This window comes from Panthera pardus, unplaced genomic scaffold, assembly GCF_024362965.1.
Source record: "Panthera pardus isolate Hobbes unplaced genomic scaffold, ASM2436296v1 HiC_scaffold_19, whole genome shotgun sequence".
NCBI lineage: Eukaryota > Metazoa > Chordata > Mammalia > Carnivora > Felidae > Panthera > Panthera pardus.
The window spans coordinates 8,364,287-8,382,977 of NW_026526754.1; the positions used below are offsets into that span (position 1 = coordinate 8,364,287).

Here is an 18,691-nt window from a genome sequence, read left to right on the forward strand (position 1 = left end):
GCTAGTGTAGAAAATAAAGTTGAGGGATACGTAAAGTGTGAGGTGTTATAACTTAAAAATCTTTAAATACCTATTTTTAATAAACATATGAAGTAAAAGTAGGGAAGTATTAAAATATCAGCTTCAGAATGGTAGTTTCCTCTGGGGCTACAGAGGAGAGGGTAGGAAGGAATACAATAAAGCTTAAAGCATCATTTCTCTTTTTTAAAAGCAAACATGGCAAAATACTAACATGTGTTAAAGGATGTTGCATATGTCGTATGTGCAACTCTGAATGTTCAAACTCTTTTAAAGTCTGCCTCCTTGCTTTTATCCGGTCCCTCCTCCCTCAAAGCTTGGTTCCCCTCAGGGTATGAGCCTGTTTGACCTGTACATCAAACATTTGGGAGGATTTAGGAGAAGGAAAATAGACATTCCTTTTCTCAAGGGTGAAAAGCTGATCCAACCCTAAGAATGAAAAAAGGTTCTTGGCACTGTCAAGATCAAGCAAAGTCATTTCCACTCCCTGTAAATACCTCTTTAGGGACCAGTTAAAAAGAAGGGGGGGAAGGGCAGGGGAGCAGAGAACTTCCTGTAGATCCAGAACCCAAGTGATTATTTGCAGGAGTTGGTGGGAGGAGAAAACTGATTTTTGATAATACATTTCAGTAAAAACCTTGTTATTTTGGAAAAACACTCCTTTGAACAGTTTTTGGACACAGTGGATAAAGGAACCAAGAATTTGGACCTGAAGTATACATGGTATTTTATTGCACTATGAACAGATAAGTATTAATTATAATTAACGGGGTTTTTGTTACACTGTATGCATTAAGAAACTAGCAATTAGCATTTGCTCTTGAATTTTAGTGCTTGTTTTCAGAAGAGTTATCACAGGATTTTGACAGGAACTTTTCTGTTGGCTGGGAGTTGCTGATAAAACCCCAAAGGCAAAATCTCGTGTTCTGCACTCTAAAGGGTACCACAAGGCTCGGACACCCTGTCCCACAGGAGACTCTAGGAGGTTTAAGATTCATACAACCTCTTGCTCTTGGGCCTCCACTGACATGTTACCATATAACTAGGTTCAGATCCAGAGGAGAGGGGCCTTATAGCCCTGGGGTGAAGGCCTCTGCCCTTTCCATAGGATGGGGAGGGGTGGGGGGGACTCCGACACCAAGAGAATAACTGGAGATATTGGGGACGTCAGAAATCCTTGGAGCTTGGTGGCTCCATCTCCAGCAAACCACAGGCCCCCTTCTTGGGAGAGCTTGCCGTGTACCTACCTCTGAAGAGTGTATATGCGGTGGTGAGGGGGTGGGGAGGAACAAAACACAGGCAGGGGCGAAACGAGATTTCTGAAGGAGGGGCGGCTGCTGCTGGAGTAGCCCCTACCAGCAGATCATGAAGCCCTCTAAGGGTCCGAGTTCATGTTGTGCCTAGGAAGCAAGGGATAAGGCCACTCCAACTGTTTTCTTTGCTGCCAAAGATCCCAAGGCAGGATTTCACTAGACGCTGAAGAGGGTGACTATATAAATTGACCATTGAAACCAAGACCCTTGAGAATGAATGGGGAGCTAACCAAACAAGAAGCTGGGGGCGGTTCTCGAAAACCGCGGCAAATCTTTTCTCTGTGCCTGGGGGTCTCAGAAGAGGGAAGGAAAATAGGATGGCAGGAGCCATAGGGCTGTGACCCAGTGACTGCCGCACCAAGCTGGGGGATGACCCATCTGCCAAGGGGTTAAAAAAAATGCAAGCACTGCATGGGGCCAAAGAGATGAGAGACCGCCCGCTGTGAATGAACACTTGGGACTGGGGCGAAGTTGAATGCCGCGCCCAGACAGGTGCCCATCTCCCGATGAGGGCAGGCCACCGGCCCCCAAACAGGACCTAACGCAGCAAACGGGCATCTTCTTTCTCCTTCACTCTCCCCTCACCCATGCGCGGAGCAGGCAGGGCATTCGGCCATCTGAGAGTAAGGTATGAGTTTGGAGTTTTAAACAGGGCTAGACTGTAAGTTTCAATATCCATTAGTAAGCACAAATTGGCTTTCCCTCAGGTTAAGCATCTTAAAAGGGGATGTGACAGCGTGGCGGCGGTGAGAAGGCAGGTTAGAAGGGTTTGTACCACCAAATTTCGAATTAGTAATAGGAAGAGCTAAGTGTGCCCTTTTAAAGAGGTCAAAGGAGGCCCACTTGCGTCCCCTCACATTTTACGGGCGCTAAGTGGGAAGCGGGGTGAGTACGCGCACCAAGAGGGCCTCCGCCTGCCGAGACGCGTGGCGCGGCTGGAGACTACATTCCCCGAAAGCCTTCGCGTCGGCGCACTTATGCCACCGTGTCTGACGTCATCCGCCGCTGACACCGGCACACCCAGTTCCAGTCTGCGTCGGCGTGGCCATCGCGCTGTGTGCGCGGAGTGCAAAGGAGCAAGGGCGTTCGCGACCTGTGCCCAGCGTCCTGCTCCCGGGGCCAGGCTACCCTCTTCCCGTGGCCGCCACCAGCCACGGGAGTCCCATGACCAGAAAACCCCAGGCCAGGCCCCGCCCCTCTTCTCCCCGCGCTTCGCCCTAATAGCACGACCGTTTCCGATCATGTGACCTACCCGACAAAATGGGGATAAGTTCAACCAAATGGGATTGTGTAGGTAAGTGGAGAAACCAGGTAACCATATTTTATCTCTCTGAGAAAATGTGGCTCTTCCTGAGGAAGTGTAAGTTTCTGCTCCCCTGAAACAAGGCTGTAAAAAGAGAGACACCGTCTCCTCTTCCGCTCTCCTTTCTCCCTAACTCTGGATAGGAGCGGTCCTGTGCAGGCAGGCTGGAGGGAGAATAATAAAGCCTTGAGTGAAGGGCCACACTCCCAATAATGGTAGTCTAGGTAATTAGGACCAACTCTAACATACAAAATAACCTGAGCTGGTTGAAATGTTGAAAAACGACAGCATTCAAAAGAGCTAACAAGAAGAGTGAAGAATTAGGAATCAAACTCCAGGAGATGAAACAGACTGACTTCATAAATCCGTCACTCAAGCTGCTTTTGCCTGAAGGCATTTGCTGATGGAAGAAGACAACTGACAATTCCAGCTGTAAGATTGGTGGACTTGCAGTATAAGGGGTACAAGTATAAAAGTGCTGAAAGTTGGGAGTCTGAATAATCACCCCACATTTGAACAGGGACCCCCAAATGTAGGTACCCTCAAGTAAATGTTGAGATAAAAAGGCCCTGGCGCAGACATGTCTCCCAAATTCAGGTTATCTTGGACGTGTAAAGGAATCTCAACCTTCAGTATTTACCACACTAGTGTTGTGTCCACGTGTTGACAGAAGCAAATGAAAATGACCCTTAGAGAAAGGTATTGTCATCTCAGACATCAGAGTATTCACACACAGCCCTTTTCTTAGTAACTTCCAGCACATTCTCAAAGATAACCAGATACACAAAGATGTAGGACATCATGAAAGAGAACATACAGAAATAACGCACAACAAATACGCAAAAACTCCAAATACTAGAATTGTTTATCAGAGTATAAAATAGAAATTTTTAGTATTTTTAAAGAGTTATTAAAAAAAAAAAAAACTAGAAAATACCTACAAAACCAAAAAAGCTTAAAAAATTCATGTAGTAGGTTTGGAAAAGTGACCAAACAACTTTAAAAAATAGCTAATTAAAAATGAAACAACTTGGGGCGCCTCGGTGGCTCAGTCGGTTAAGCGTCCGACTTTGGCTCAGGTCATGAACTTGTGGTTTGTGAGTTGGAGCCCCGCGTCGGGCTCTGCGCTGACAGCTTGGAGCCTGCTTTGGGTTCTGTGTCTCCCTCTCTCTCTGCCCCTTCCCTGCTCATGCTCTGTCTCTGTCTCTCAAAAATAAATAAATGTTAAAAAAAAATTGAAAAGATTGACCTTTGGAAAAACAAAATGAAACAACTTTTTTAACAGCAAATTACACATAAAAGAGAATCAACTGGAATATGGGTAGGAAGAAATTGTCCAGAAACTGGTGGGCAGAGACAGTGAGATGAAGAGACAGAAGAAGGGACAAGACAAAGTAAGACACATGAAACCTTTGGGTAGGAAAGCCCAACATAAGTTTAATTAGATTCCAGAGGAAAATAAGAAATATTTGGAGTTAATGGCTATGAGTTTTCCAGAACTGATGAAAGACCTACCAAGCTCCAGATTCAAGAAGCCAAATGAAACTCAAAAGAGTATAAATAAAAATAAGTCCACAACTATACACATCATGGTTAAAGAATATAAAAGGTACATAAAATCTTAAAACAATTAGACAAAAAGATCAATTAACTTCAGAGATGTAACATCTGACTTCCCAGTAGCATTAAGGGAAGCCACTTGAGTGAAGAATGAAATCTTCACTTAAAATATGTGCCTAATTAGAACTCTGTGTATAGCAAAAATCTTTCAGGAATGGGGACCTATTTATGCAGCTAAAAACAGGAATTTCATCATGAGCAGACCCTAAATGAAGTTGTAAAGGCTGTATTTCAGACAAAGGGAAGATAATCCAAGATGGATGGTCAGAGACATAAGAAAGAATCAAGCCCAAAGAAAGTGATCATATGTGAATAAATAATTAAGTGTACAAAACAACAGTATTATTTATATGTCTTTAAACATTACAGAATTAGGGGCACCTGGGTGGCTCAGTCAGTTGAGTGTCTGACTTCAGCTCAGGTCATGATCTCAGGGTTTGTGAGTTTGAGCCCCACATCGGACTCTCTGCTGTCAGCATTGAGCCTGCTTGGGGTCATCTGTCTCCCTCTCTCTCCGCACCCCCCCCCCCCACTTGTGCGCTCTCTCTCTCTCTCTCTCTCTCTCTCTCTCAAAAATAAACATTAAAAAAAATAAACATACAGAATTAAAATCCAAGACAGTGATGCTTCCCTTTCTAGTGTTAACAGAATAGCGTGTCATAAACTAACACGTCTACTAGAGATAGCTAGAAGAGATGGATAAAATACAAATATATATATATATATATATATATATATATATATATATTTGAAGGCATTAGAGAGCTCCCAAAGCAGCAGGAACTGAGGATCCAAGATACCAAAGAGAAGGGTTGTTCACTGAGGCAAGCCCAGCATTCTCAGTGCCTCCTCTCCCACAGAGACAATTGACTGTACTAGTCACATAATTGTAAAACGGTTGAAAAAGACTAGAAAACATTAAAAACAGCAAAAGGAAAAAAAAGGCATTTTACCTTTAAAGAGTAAATACTGAAAGAATGGTCAAAACAAAATAAAACCTCACAGGTGTCTAACAAGCTAATGGAAAGAACAAAATAAAAATATTTCATTAATTCATAAGGTGAGAAAAAAACATGTCAAGAGCCTTCTGAATAGCCACAAATGTAGCAAATCCAGCTGAGGAGTCACCATGGGCAATTTGACTCTTATTTGTGGGAGTCAGTGGACAGATGAAGTTTCATCTGAGACCCAGGCTTGAACCGGAACTTGTGACCTGGGTAATGGGCTGGATGCCAGCCCTGGCCTAGAGAAATCCCAGGATTCCACAGCCACAGACACCCTGCCTCACTATCCCAACTTGATCTGGAAGAAATTCTGCAGCTTCTGGAAAGGAGTGGCTTTCACCTACCACGCCTCTGCCCAGAAATAGTCCCTGTGTCCATAAGAGTGGGGGGCAAAGGCACAGGAGTCCAGCAAAGAAACAGCCAAAGGCAGGGAGAGAAAAGGAGTACTTATTTGCCTCCCCTTTTAGTGTGTGACATTCCCCAAAGGTTGCCAGGTCAGTGGCATTTCTTGGCTCAGGGATCCAGCCAGAGGTGGGGGTGACTTCACTGACTCAAAGACCCAGCAGAACAGCAGTGGTGAGCCTCCCCAAAAGGTAGTGGCTTTGTGGCCTTTCCTTGGGACAAAAACGGCTGCCAAATTGGGGAGCTTTATGAACCCCTGCAGGCCCTACAGGGGTCCCCCTCTCCTTCCAGGCCTAGCAGGATTCTGCACATCCTCCTTCACCTGCACCGCTTCTGCCCTCTGCCCCTGAAGTCCGTGAAGGGTTATGTAGGGATCAAAAGGAGGTGATGACTTCTGTGCTCTCTGTGCTGAAGAGTCAGTCGCTGGAGACCCAGGAGCTTGTGTGTGGTGGGGTGCAGGAAAAGGTAGAGAGTGAAAAGATGGAGCCAGGGAAAATGGGCCCCAGGGTGATCAAAAGGAGACCTGAAAGGGATGAAGAGAGGAAGACAAGTGACAGAGGGGTGGGAGCCTAAAAAACACCCAGGGGACCCCTCCTGGGAGCTCAAGGGTGTTCAGTTAAGGGAGATCTTGCACAAACTACAGTAACACTTTCCTCCATGCCCATCCACTCCTACCTTTAGCCAGGCTCAGGAAGGACATTTTTGGTCCTTTTCCACTTTCATTTTATTTTCCAGTTTCATTACAAACACTTTGTGGGGGGTGGGGATTAAGGAACCACACCCTTGACATTGCCCAACCCATCTGGGTGCCTGTAACTCATACTACTTGTTACCTCCAGGAGAAATTCTGGGTGGGAAAACTCTGTCCCCACACCAGGCATTTTCCAGGCTCCTCTTTCCATAGTGTCTCAGATAGAAGTTGTTGTTATGGCTAGGGAAATATAAATTCATTTTTTAAATATGACTGAATTCACAGGAGATTTGGTTATTGTGTAGTAGAGTGGTTTTCAAATTTGAACACGCATCAGAATCTCTTGGAGCACTGGTTGAAACAGATTTCTGGGCTCCAGCCTGCTGTTTTCTTATTCAGCAGATCTCTTCCAGAGCATTTGCAGATCTAAAAAATCTGCAGATGATGCTGACACTGCTGGTCCAGGGACCACACTTTGAGCCCTGCTAATCTAGGTTATCAAAACTACAGCTACTTTTAGGGGAAGCTGTATTTGTTTTGTTTTTCAAACACTCTTCTCCAGTTTATTCAAACTCTTAGCCAATTTTTCCAGCCTTATCTCTCCCTCAAATATGTCCAAACAACATTTCATGGATGATACAGACCAAAATAGTAACAAGAATGGCAAGAATGAAAATGATACTCCACGCTCTTAAATGCAGAGAACAAATCTGTGGTTGCCAGAGGGGAGGTGGGTGGGGGGTGGAATGGGCAAAATAGGTAAAGAAGATTAAGAGGTACAAACTTCCAGTTATAAGCTAAGGGAAATGGAAAGTACAGCATAAGGAATATATTCAGTAATATTGTAATAATGTTGCATGGTGACTACACTAATCCTGGTGAGCACTGAATCACTATGCTGTACACCTGAAACTGATAAAACATTGTTTGTTAATTATACTTCAATAAAAAAATGGTACCCAAACAACATGTTGTAAACATTATGTACAGCTAAAGTGTGCCCATCATACCTTAATAAAGTGGGGGGGGGGGTGGTTAATGAAAATGATAAAGCTTTATGTTCTTCATTTTTTTACAAAATGTCTACAAGAGAAAAATGTGTGGGCAGAGAGGGGCAGCGCTGGGCTGGCCCTGAGAGTGCTCCAGTCCCAGCAGCAGCCCACGGTGGGCCCTAGACCTGGCCTCCTGCGACAGTCCCTTTGCCCTGGGGTCTCACCCGGGTAAGGAAGGGGTGTATCTCTGGCAATGAACCGGCGGCCCCAAGTCTGGAACCTTCCTAAGGAGACGTGCTCAGCAGCCAGCTTGGGAGGCACCCGAGGGAGGGAGAGGGTAGGCGGCTGGGCCAGAGAACAGTGGACTTTCCTAGAACCAGGGAGGGGATTCTTGAGGCCCCAGGCTTGGAGCAGGAGGAGTTGGTTGTAGGTGGTGGTCTAATGGCCTTCTCTGAGAGTCAGATTGAATCGCTAGATTCTGTTTATTAGGAGTAGGAATTTTAATTCGTGTCTAAAATACTACTCCTTTTCCGAATTTCTCAGGAGAATGGCAGCGCCTTTTACTTTTCTTCAAAGCAAATGCTCAGCCAAGCCTCAAATTAGGTGTTACCATTGTGTTATCCCTGCTGGCATGTTGCAGTGACAGTGTTTATATTTACTTAAACTATCCTCTTCTCCCCCAGAAGTGGTCACTTGTTCGTGTTTACTTTTATTTCTGGCTGATCCTAAACCATTTTCCTCATTGAGGATCTCATTTTCAATAATAGATTTCTGGTGTTTAGACTTGCTCTGTAGTTTCTCATGCTTCATTGTGCTAGCATTGTTTAGTCCTCCTCTGTGCTGCACTCAGGCCTCAGCTCAGGGGCCTGCACCTAGTAGGTGTGCAGTAAAGATTTATGAACAGAGCCATTGGACAATTCCATGTCTCCTGATGCCTTCACAGTACTCTTTACTCTCTGAGCTACCTGGGATGAATTTCTTTCTTTTCTTTTTTTTTTTTTTTAAGTTAAAAAATGTATTTATTTTGAGAGAGAGAGAGGAAGAGAGAGAATCCCAAGCAGGCTCTCCACTGTCAGCATAGAGCCTGATGTGAGGCTCCATCTCCCAAACCATGAGATCATGACTTGTGCCCAAATTAAGAGTTGGACACTTAACTGACTGAGCCACCCAGGTGCCCTGGGACAAATTTCTTAATACTCTCTGTACCTCAATTTCCTCAACTGTAAAATGGGCATATTAATAGAACCTACCCCCTGGGGCTATTGTAGACTAAATGTGTTAATGTCCCACAGTGCATGGCTCAAAGCGCTGTAGGTTATCTTGCTATTATTTTGTGGTAATTCTCATCACGTCACCATCATTGGAATCAACTGGGCTGTAATGGGCACATAGTGTAATGGGCATTGGACCTGAGTTAGAAAATGTGACACTAGGGGAGCCTGGGTGGTTCAGTCGGTTAAGCATGTGACTTGGCTCAGGTCTTGAGTCCTGCTTTGGGCTCTGCATTCTCCCTTTCTCTGCCCCTTGCTCACTCACACTCTCTCTCAAAAGTAAATTTAGAAAAAGAAAGAAAGAGAAAGAAAGAAATGAAACGAAAGAGAAAGAAAAAATGTGACATTAGCCTTGCAGTCTTTGTGCACTTCCCCTCCCCTCTCTGCACCTCACTTTGTCCTTAAAATGGGGCCTGCCATACTCACACCTGTAAGGGCCGATGATGTGAGACTTAAGCGAGATAACATCTGTTAAGCACTTTGCACCATGCTGGGCACGTAGTTGGTGTTCTTTAAAATGTGCAGTCCCAGGGTGAACAGCCTGGGGTTGCGAGGGCGCTAGTCTGGGGGGTTGGGGGGGGTGGGCGGAATCTTTCCCCGGAAGTGCCCACCTCCCGGCACCCACGCCGCGCGCATGCTGGCGGCCACCAGGGGGCGGTGCCGGACCGCAGAGGGTGCCAGGGGACCGTCAGGGCTTTCCTCTTCTTTTCTTCCTCCTCTAGTGTTTGGAATTTAGCAGCCTGGAAGTGATAGGATCCGGGCTCTTGGGGCTTCTAACCATGGCTCTTGCAACGGGAGTGGGTTGGCGCCGGGGGGCGGGGGGGGGGGGGGGGAGCGCTCGGCAATAAAAGAGATTGGCGTCAATGTCAGCTATGGTGAAGACTCGCAAATCCAAGGCGCCCCTGTGGTAATAATGCAGAGGGTGCCCAGCAGTTCTGAGAGCAAAGGAGGGTTTTTTTTTTCTTCCCACAACTTTTTCTTTAAGAAAAATTCAAACCAATAGCAATGTTTTAAAAACTGCAATGAATAAATATCCTTATACCTTTCATCTGTATTCATCAATTGTCAATACACCTTACCAGGTTATTTATATACACACACATATATTTTATTTTTGGCTAAATCATTTGACAGTTACTTGCAGACATTCTGACATTTTACCCCTAAATACTTAAGCCTGTGTCTCCTAACAACAAGGACATTCTCCCATATAGCTACAATGCCGTTATCACATCTAAGAAACTCCACATTTATATACATTTAAATTTCCGCAATTTGTCCAGTTATGTCCTGTATAGCTGTAGTTTTGTTTTGTTTGTGATCCAAGATCTGATCAATGTTCATCTCATTTTTTCTTTTATGACATTTTTGAAGAATCCAAACAAGTTGTAGAAAACTCCACAATCTGAATTTGTCCTATTTATTCTTCATAATTAGATTCAGGTACACTTTTTTTTTTTTTTTTTTTTTAAGTTTTTTTACTTAGAACATTCGAGCAGGGGAGAGGCAGAGAGAGGGACGAGAAAGAGAATTCCAAGCAGGCCCTTAACAGCAGTGGCAGTGTGGAGCCCGATGCAGGGCTCCAACCCACCAACCCTGAGATCATGACCTGAGCCGAAACCGAGTCAGACGCTTACCCGACTGAGCCACCCAGGCACCCCAAGTGACATCACTTTTGGTAAAATAGATAACAGCCCTTGTTATCTATTTCCCATTACATCATTATCAGGAAGCCCATCTTGTAGACTTGTAGCATATTGGTGACACGAGGTTTGGTCACTGGGCTACATGAGTTTCCTGTACTTCCCTTTATCTCCCCAACAAAACTGAATCTGATCAAGACACTGTCAGAAGCAACCAGCTAGGATGCCTGGGTAGCTCAGTCAGATAAGTGTCTGACTCTTGATTTAGTTTCAGGTCAACTTTTGATTTAGGCTCTGGTCATGATCTCACAGTTCATGAGTTTGACCCCTGAGTCAAGCTGTGCACTGACAGCACAGAGACTGCTTGGGATTATCTCTTGCTCTCTCTGTCTCTTCCTCTCTGCTCCTCCCTCACTCATGCTCTCTCTCTCTCAAAATAAATAAACATTAAAAAAAAAAGGGTGTGTGGGGGTGTCTGGGTAGCCCAGTCAGTTAAGCATCCAACTCAAGATTTCAGCTCAGGTCATGATCTCACGGTTCATGGGATCAAGCCCGTGTCAGGCTCTGTGCTGTCAGTGTGGAGCTTGCTTAAGATTCTCTCTCTCTCCCCCTCTCTCTGTGCCCTTCCCTCACTTGTGTGCTATCTCTCCCTCCCTCAAAATAAATAATAAACTTTAAAACACAAAACAAGCAAAAAACCAAACAGCTAAATCCAGAATGTGAAACAGATGTCCCAGTTTCTCTAACCATCTATGTAATGGTGTGGGTGGGGAGGAGAAGAAAAGGCTGTTTTAGAATGAAAGATTGAAGAGACATATGGCCACATATATTGGATAGATCTTGTTTGAATCCTGATTTGAATAAACTAATTGTAAAAAGACATCCTTGAGATAATTGGAGACATTTTAATATGGACTGGGTATAGATAATATTTAAAAATCACTGAGAATTTGTTGGTGTGATAATGGCATGGCTATCATTTCAAAACATTTTAATATATTAAATTATAATATATGCATGCGATGGAATATTATACAGCCAAAAAGAATGGAAAAAGATTTATCATGCTGGATAAATCTCAGGAATAACATGTTGAGTGGAAAAAAATAAATTATAGAGTGATACAATTGATATACCAATGATACCCTTATATATAGGGAGGATATAATATATATGATATACAGGATTTGCTTTTCTCTCTTTTTTATTGTGTTAAAATACAAATAACATAAAATTAGCCATCTTAACAGTTTTTAAGTGTGCAGTTCAATGGTATTAAATATATCCCCATTGTCATGTAGCCATCCCCTCCCCATCCAACCCATTACCAACCATCCATCCCCATAATTCTTTTCATCTTCTAAATCTGAAACTCAATACCTATTTGGAAACAATTCTCTGTTCTCCCCTGTCTCCAGCCCCTGGCAATTACCATTATACTTTCTTTAAATTTTGACTACTCTAAATACCTCACATAAGTGGAATTATTCTCTATTTGGTTTTTGTGACTGGCTTATTTCACATTATTAGCACAATGCTCTCCAGTTCATCCATGTTGTAGCATATTGCAGAATCTCCTTCATTTTTAAGACCAAATAATAATACAGGGGCTGTATATACTGCATTTCAGTAATCCATTCATTGGTCGATGGACACTTGAGTTGCTTCCTTGTTTTAGCTATTGTAAATATGCTGCTATGAACATAGGTGTACAAATATCTTTTTGGGACTATTTTCACTTATTTGGGGTATATACCCAAAAGTAGAATCGCTGGGTCATATGGAAATTCTATTTTTTTTATTTTTTTACAGTTTATTTTTATTTAGTTTGAGAGAGAGATAGAAAGCAAACAGGGGAGGGGCAGAAAGGGAGAGAGACAGAATCCCAAGCAGGCTCTGTGCTGTCAGCACAGAGTTCAGCAGGGCTTGAACTCACGAACTGTGAGGTCATGACCTGAGCTGATGTCAAGAGTTGAACGCTTAACCAACTGAGTCATCAAGGCACCCCTATTTTTTAATTTTTTTGAGGAAACTTTATGCTGTTTTTCACAGAGGCTATATACCATTTTACATTCCCACCAACAGTACACAAGGGTTCCAAGTTCTCCATATCCTCATCAATACGTGTTTGCTGTTTTTTTTTTTAAATTTTATTTATTTTTAAGAGAGAGAGAGACAGTGTGAGAGAGAGCGCGCGAGTACACGAGTTGGGGAGGGGCAGAGAGAGGGGGACAGAGGAACTGAAGCGGTCTCTGTGCTGTGGGGTTTGAACTCACAAACCATGAGATCGTGACCTGAGCTGAAGGGGCTCAAACTCATGAACCATGAAATTATGAACTGAGCCAAAGGCAGAAGCTTAACCCACCAGGCCACCCAGGCATCCCTATTTTCTGTTTTTTAATAATAGCTATCCTAATGGGTGTGAAGTGGTATCTTTTTGGTTTTGATTTGCATTTCCCTAATGATTAGTGATGTTGAACATCTTTTCATGTACTTATTGGCCATTCACCTATCTTCTTCAGAGAAATGCCTATTCAAGTCCTTTGTCCATTTTGAGGCTCTTTGGTTTTTTGTTGTTGTTGAGTTTTAGGAGTTCTCTATATATTCTGGATATTCATCCCTTATCAGATTTATTTATTTATTTCCTGAAAAACAGTGCTGGAGATTCTTTATGGATACACACATATAGTAAAAATATAAAGCCATGTATATGAATGATAACGCTGTATTCAGTGAGTGATATTTGGGGTAGAGGATTGGGATATGGGAAGGTATGTTGGAGGCTTCAGTAGTAGCTCTTGGGTTTTATTTATTAGAGTAGGTCATGGTTAAATGGGTGTTCATTATGTTATTATCTTTCCTTTTTTGTGTTCTCCTTAGATTATTTCACAAATTAAAAAAAAAAAAAGTGTAGCACCGCACCTGGCTGGCTCAGTCAATAGAGCATGTGACTCTTGATCTCAGGGTTGTGAGTGTGAGCCCCACATTGGATGCAGAGACTACTTTAAAAAATAAAATGTAGCTTCTTAAAGAAAACAAAGGCTTTAATTTATTGAGCAACTACTAGGTTCAAAAAGCTTAACATGCACTATCTACTTTAATCCCCACCTCATTTCTCTCATCATCTGCCACCACTCTGCCCTCTGTACTCTTCATTTCAATCATACTGGTCTCCATACTGGTTTTCTTAAGAGTTTGGCATTGTCCTGCCACGAGACCTTTGTACCTGCTCTTCCCTCCACCTGGAATACTCTTCCCCATGAAGAGCATGGTTTCCTCCCTCATTTCCTTCAAGTCTTTGCTCAAACAGCACCTTTTCAGCAAAGCTTTCTTTGACTAGCCTATCTCCCTTACCCTGCTCTACTTTTTCCTCCTAGCAATTGTCACCTTCTGACAGATCACATAACTGGCCATGTTTGCTGTCCATCTCCCCTTGATAGTATCTAAACTCCATAAGAGCAGGGATTTTTCTCTGCTTTATTCACTGTTATGTTCCCAGCACCTCAAACAACTTGGTGCGTAGTATAGTACTTAATACATATATGCTGAATCAATGAATGAATGTATTTGTTATCTATTACTGCATTACAAATCACCCCAAAATTTAGCAGCTTAAACCACAAACATTCTCTCACATGGTTCCTTCCTTGCTCCTTCGTTTCTTCCTTCCTTCCTTCCTTCCTTCCTTCCTTCCGTCCTTCCTTCCTTCCTTCCTTCCTTCCTTCCTTCCTTCCTTCCTTCCTTCCTTCCTTTAAGTAGGAGCCCAATGCAGGGCTTGAACTCATGACCCTGAGATCAAGACCTGAGCTGAGATCAAGAGTCAGACACTTAGGGGGTGCCTGGGTGTCTCATTTGGTTAAGCGTCCGACTTTGGCTCAGGTCATGATCTCGTGGTTTGTGAGTTCGAGCCCCATGTCAGGCTCTGTGCTGGTAGCTCAGAGGCTGGAGCCTGCTTCAGATACTGTGTCTCCCTCTCTCTCTGCCCATCCCCCACTAATGTTCTGTCTCTTTCTCTCTCTCAAAATTAAATAAACATTAAAAATTTTTTTTTAAAAAAGTGATACTTGACTGACTGAGCCACCCAGGCACTTTAGTTTAGCCACCCAGGCACTTTTTAGTTTTAGTTTGTGTATTTATGTCTGTATGTGTGTGTGTGTGTATGTATTTTTAAAGTAGGCTCCACGCCCAATATGGAGTTCAATGTGAGGCTTGAACTCTCAACCATGAGATCACGACTCTCTCACATGGTTTCTGAGGGTCATGAATCTAGTTGCTGCTTAGCTGGGTGGTTTAAGTTCAAGTTCCCCATGAGACTGCAGTCAAGTGTTGGCCAGAGCTATAGCAATCACAAAGCTTGGCTGGGGCTGTAGAACCCACTTCAAAGCTTACAAACATGGTTGTTGGCAAACCTCATTCCTCACTGGCTGTTGGCTGGGAGTTTCAGTTCCTAGCCACACGGACCTTTCCACAAGGCTGCCTCATGTCATGGCAGCTGGCTCCCCCCAAAGTGATGAGCGAAAGAAAGAAAGGGGGAAGGGAGAGAGAGTGGAAATGAGGAAGGGAGGGGAAAGAAAGAAAAAGGGAAAGGAGGTAGGGGACAAAAACACTTGAGACAAAAGATACAGTCTTTTATTACCTAATCACAAAATTGACCTACCATCTGTGGCAGACAAAATAATGGTCCCTGAAGATGTCCAAGTCCTAATCCCTAGAACCTGTGAATTTGTTACCTTACATGGCAAGGTAACAGATAAAGTTAAGGATTTAGTTAAAGTGGGGTAGATTATCCTGCATTGGCCACATGGGTCCCAATGTAATCACGGGGTTCTTATATGGGAAAGAGGGAGGCAGGACAGTGGTGACAAAAAAGGAGAGGTGACAATGGGAGCAGAGGTTGGAGTGATACCCTGTGAAGATGGAGAAAGGGGCCATGAGCTGAAGAATTCAGGCATCTTCTACAAGCTGGAAAAGGCAAGGACGTGGATTCTCCCCGGGAACTTCCAACAACTTGATTTTAGCCCAGTAAGACCCACGCAGATGTCTGACCCCCAGAACTTCAAGGTAGTAGATTTGTGCTGTTTTAAGCTGCTATGTTTGTGGTGATTTTTTCCAGCAGGAAGAGGAGATGATTACACCATCACTTCTGCCATACTGTACTGGTTAGAAGCGAATCAGCCCACATTCATGGGGTGTGAACACCAGGACGCACAGTTGTTGTAGGGGGACTTTAGAGGCTGTCTACTACAATGACATAATTATTAACTCTACTTTATAGAAAGGTAAGCTGAGGCTTAGAGGAGTGAAGTAACTTGTCTGAGATCATATAACTAATGATGGTGGAGTGAGTTCCATCTGATGCCCAGAATAAATTCCAAACTCTTTTGGCAAATGGCTACGAGGGCCTGTCTGATCTGGGCCTTGCCTGCCTCCCTAATCTCCACAAACCCAGCACATTGAATTCCACCTCAGGGCTTTTACACCTGCTGTAAATTGCTCTTCATTCCAGTGAGCAGGCTCTTTCTCACCTTCAGATCTCAGTTCAAATACAAGTCTTCCCTGATAACACAATAATTTTCCTTTCCTTCACCTCTTTTACTTTATCTTTACTTTTTTTTGTTTATTTGTTTGCTGTCGAATGTCTGTTCCTATTACTCCCACCCCTCATGAAGACAGGGGCTTTGCCAGCTTTGTCTATTGCTGTATCCCCAGTACCGGCACACAGTAGATGCTCAATAAGGATTTGCTGAAATGACGAGTGAGTGACTTCACAGGGAGGTAAAACAGAAATGATCCATTCAACTCACTTCTTGAAATAACAGTTCTTACCTGGTGAGCTTATGAAGATAAAAAGAAATAAATAAAAGAAGTCACAAGGCCTAGAGCCCCAGGATATATTTTTAAAGAACTGAGAGTTTCAATTCTCCCACTACTAACAGGCTGGACCTGGGGGTGTTCACAGGGCTCTGGGCTGTGAGAGTCCTTTGTCTCCAGAGAAGGCAGAACCCTGGCAGGAAGGGTGAGCAATCCACCAGCACCACTATTTGGGTAATAACTAAGCCTTTTCTTCCCAGGCTAGTTCTGCTGGTCCCCACACCCCTCCCCGCAGGCAAAAATCTTCCCTACTTAGCCAGGAACCAGAGCTCTCTGAAGTCTCTGCAGGTCAACCCTGAATTGAAGGAGAGTGTGGCAGAGAGAGACAGACTTGGTTAGGGAGGCTGGGTTCTTGTGATCTTGGTTGTGATCTTGGACAAGGAAACTGTTTTTTCAATCTCTCTCTCTCTTTTTTCAAGGGAGGGGGGAACTTGAGTAAAGAGAGTTGAATTAATTGTGTAAGACTCCTTTCTGGATTTATTAATTCACTCACTCATTCTTTTTTTTTTTTTTATCCCTATCTTCCACTTCCATTACCCTCCTCCCCCACTCTGTTCAATAAATATCTTTTTAAAAATATTTTTGGGGTGCCTGGGTGGCTCAGTTGGTTAAGCGTCCGACTTCAGCTCAGGTCATGATCTCACAATTCGTGAGATATATAATTAAATATATTTTAATGTTTTAATTATTTATTTATTTTGAGAGAGTGGGCATGCATGCACACAGGTGAGCAGGGGAGGGGCACAGAGCGAGGGAGAGAGAGAATCCCAAGCAGGCTCCGTGCTGTCAACGCAGAGCCCTACATGGAGCTTGATCCCACAAACTGTGACATCATGACCTGAGCTGAAATCAAGAGTCAGACGCTCAATGATGGAGCCACCCAGGAACCCCTAATAAATATCTTTTAATTTGTATGTAGCTTTGTCAAATATATAGTGTTGTTTCCTGTTAATATGAATTTAGTTTTTTAATTAAAAAGTATCTGGCTATAGATCACGTTCTATTTCTTACTGTGGTAGCCAGCCTCCAAGATGGTTCCCAGTAAATCTCCTGGTATTCACATCTTTGAGCAGTCCCTTCTTGCATTGAACAGAGCTGACCCTACTCAAAAGAGAATATTGCAAGAGTAACAGTGTGTGATTTCCAAGACTGGGTGATAAAAGACATTGCAACATCCTCCCTGCCATCTCTTGGGTCACCAACCTTAAGGGAAGCCAGCTGTCACGGTGTGAAGACGCTGAAGCAGACCTATGGAGAGGTCTAAGAGGAAATGAGACCTCCTGCCAACAGTTAGCACCAATTTTCCAGCCATGTAAGTGAACCACCTTGAATGATGCTCAAACCCTAGTCAAGCCTTCAGATGACATCAGCCCCAGCGACATCTTAACTGCATTCTCATGATAGATCCCAAGCCAAAACCACTCAGTCAAGCCATTCCCAAATTCCTGACCCATAGGAACTATGTAGGATAATAAATGTTTATCTTGTTTTAAGTCATTAGGATTTTTGGTAATTTGTTACACAGGAATGGATAAACCGATACTTACTTTATTGTCGTTGTTCTCTTTCATCTTTTATTTTTTTAAGCAAGCTCTATGCCCAACGTGGGGCTTGAACTCACCACCCTGTGATCAAGAGTCAGACTCTCTACCAACTGAGCCAGCCAGGTGGCCTGATACTTACTTTTTAAATTTAGCTATAACATTTGTGGATTCATTCAGGTTTCTTTGTGTTTGTCTAGTTTAGAAGTCAGTAAAGTTTTACCGTCAAGAGCTACCTGTAAATATTCTAGGCTTTGCAGGCCATATGGTCTCTGTTGCAGCAACTCAAGTCTGCTGATGTAGTGCAAAAGCAGCCACAGACAATACATAAATGAATGAGTATGGCTGTATTTCTAATAAAACTTCATGGATGCTGAAATTTGAATTTCATACAATTTTTATGTGTCACAAAATATTCTTTTGATTTTTTTTCCCCCACCACTAAAAAATGTAATCATTCTCCGCTCATGAGCCAAGCTGCACAAAAACAGGCAACAAGTCAAATTTGGTCCAGAGGCCTTTGTGTATTGACCTCTGGTCTGTTTCATTGTTTTGAACTGCTGCACAATAATTCCATAATTCCAAAATATCCCATACTTTGCCAATATTTGCCGATATTGGATCTATTTGCCAATAGATCCCATATCTATTCCCAATGAGGGGCATTTGTTTATCTCCTACTCCCACAGCTACCATGAACAGCTGCAGTGAACATCCTTGGTTGCGTGGGAAGATCCCTGGGATACTTGCCCAGGCGTGGACTTGCTGGATTTCAGGGTATTAGTCTACACTCGGCAGTGGTGCACGAGAGCCCCATTTCCTCCACACCCTCCTGACACTTGGTGGTTTCCAACGTTCTGATGTTTGCCAGTCTGAATTTGTATCTCCTCCTTGTTTTGGCCTGGATTTCCCTAACGGCTAATGGGTGGGGACATTTCTTTGTATACTAGCATCCATTTAGGTTACCTCTCTAAATTGTCTGTTCATGTTCTTTACCCATTTTTCTAGCAGATGTTTCTGAC

General features: G+C 43.4%; 1 long non-coding RNA gene across 1 annotated transcript; it reads left to right on the forward strand.

Annotated features, from left to right (window-relative positions):
* Window positions 1-569: 569 nt before the first annotated feature.
* Window positions 570-18,048, forward strand: LOC109270719 (uncharacterized). Its single transcript, XR_002081662.2, has 3 exons — window positions 570-2,625; window positions 15,371-15,536; window positions 17,222-18,048. It is a non-coding gene; the product is annotated as an uncharacterized LOC109270719 (long non-coding RNA).
* The last annotated feature ends 643 nt before the right edge of the window (window positions 18,049-18,691 follow it).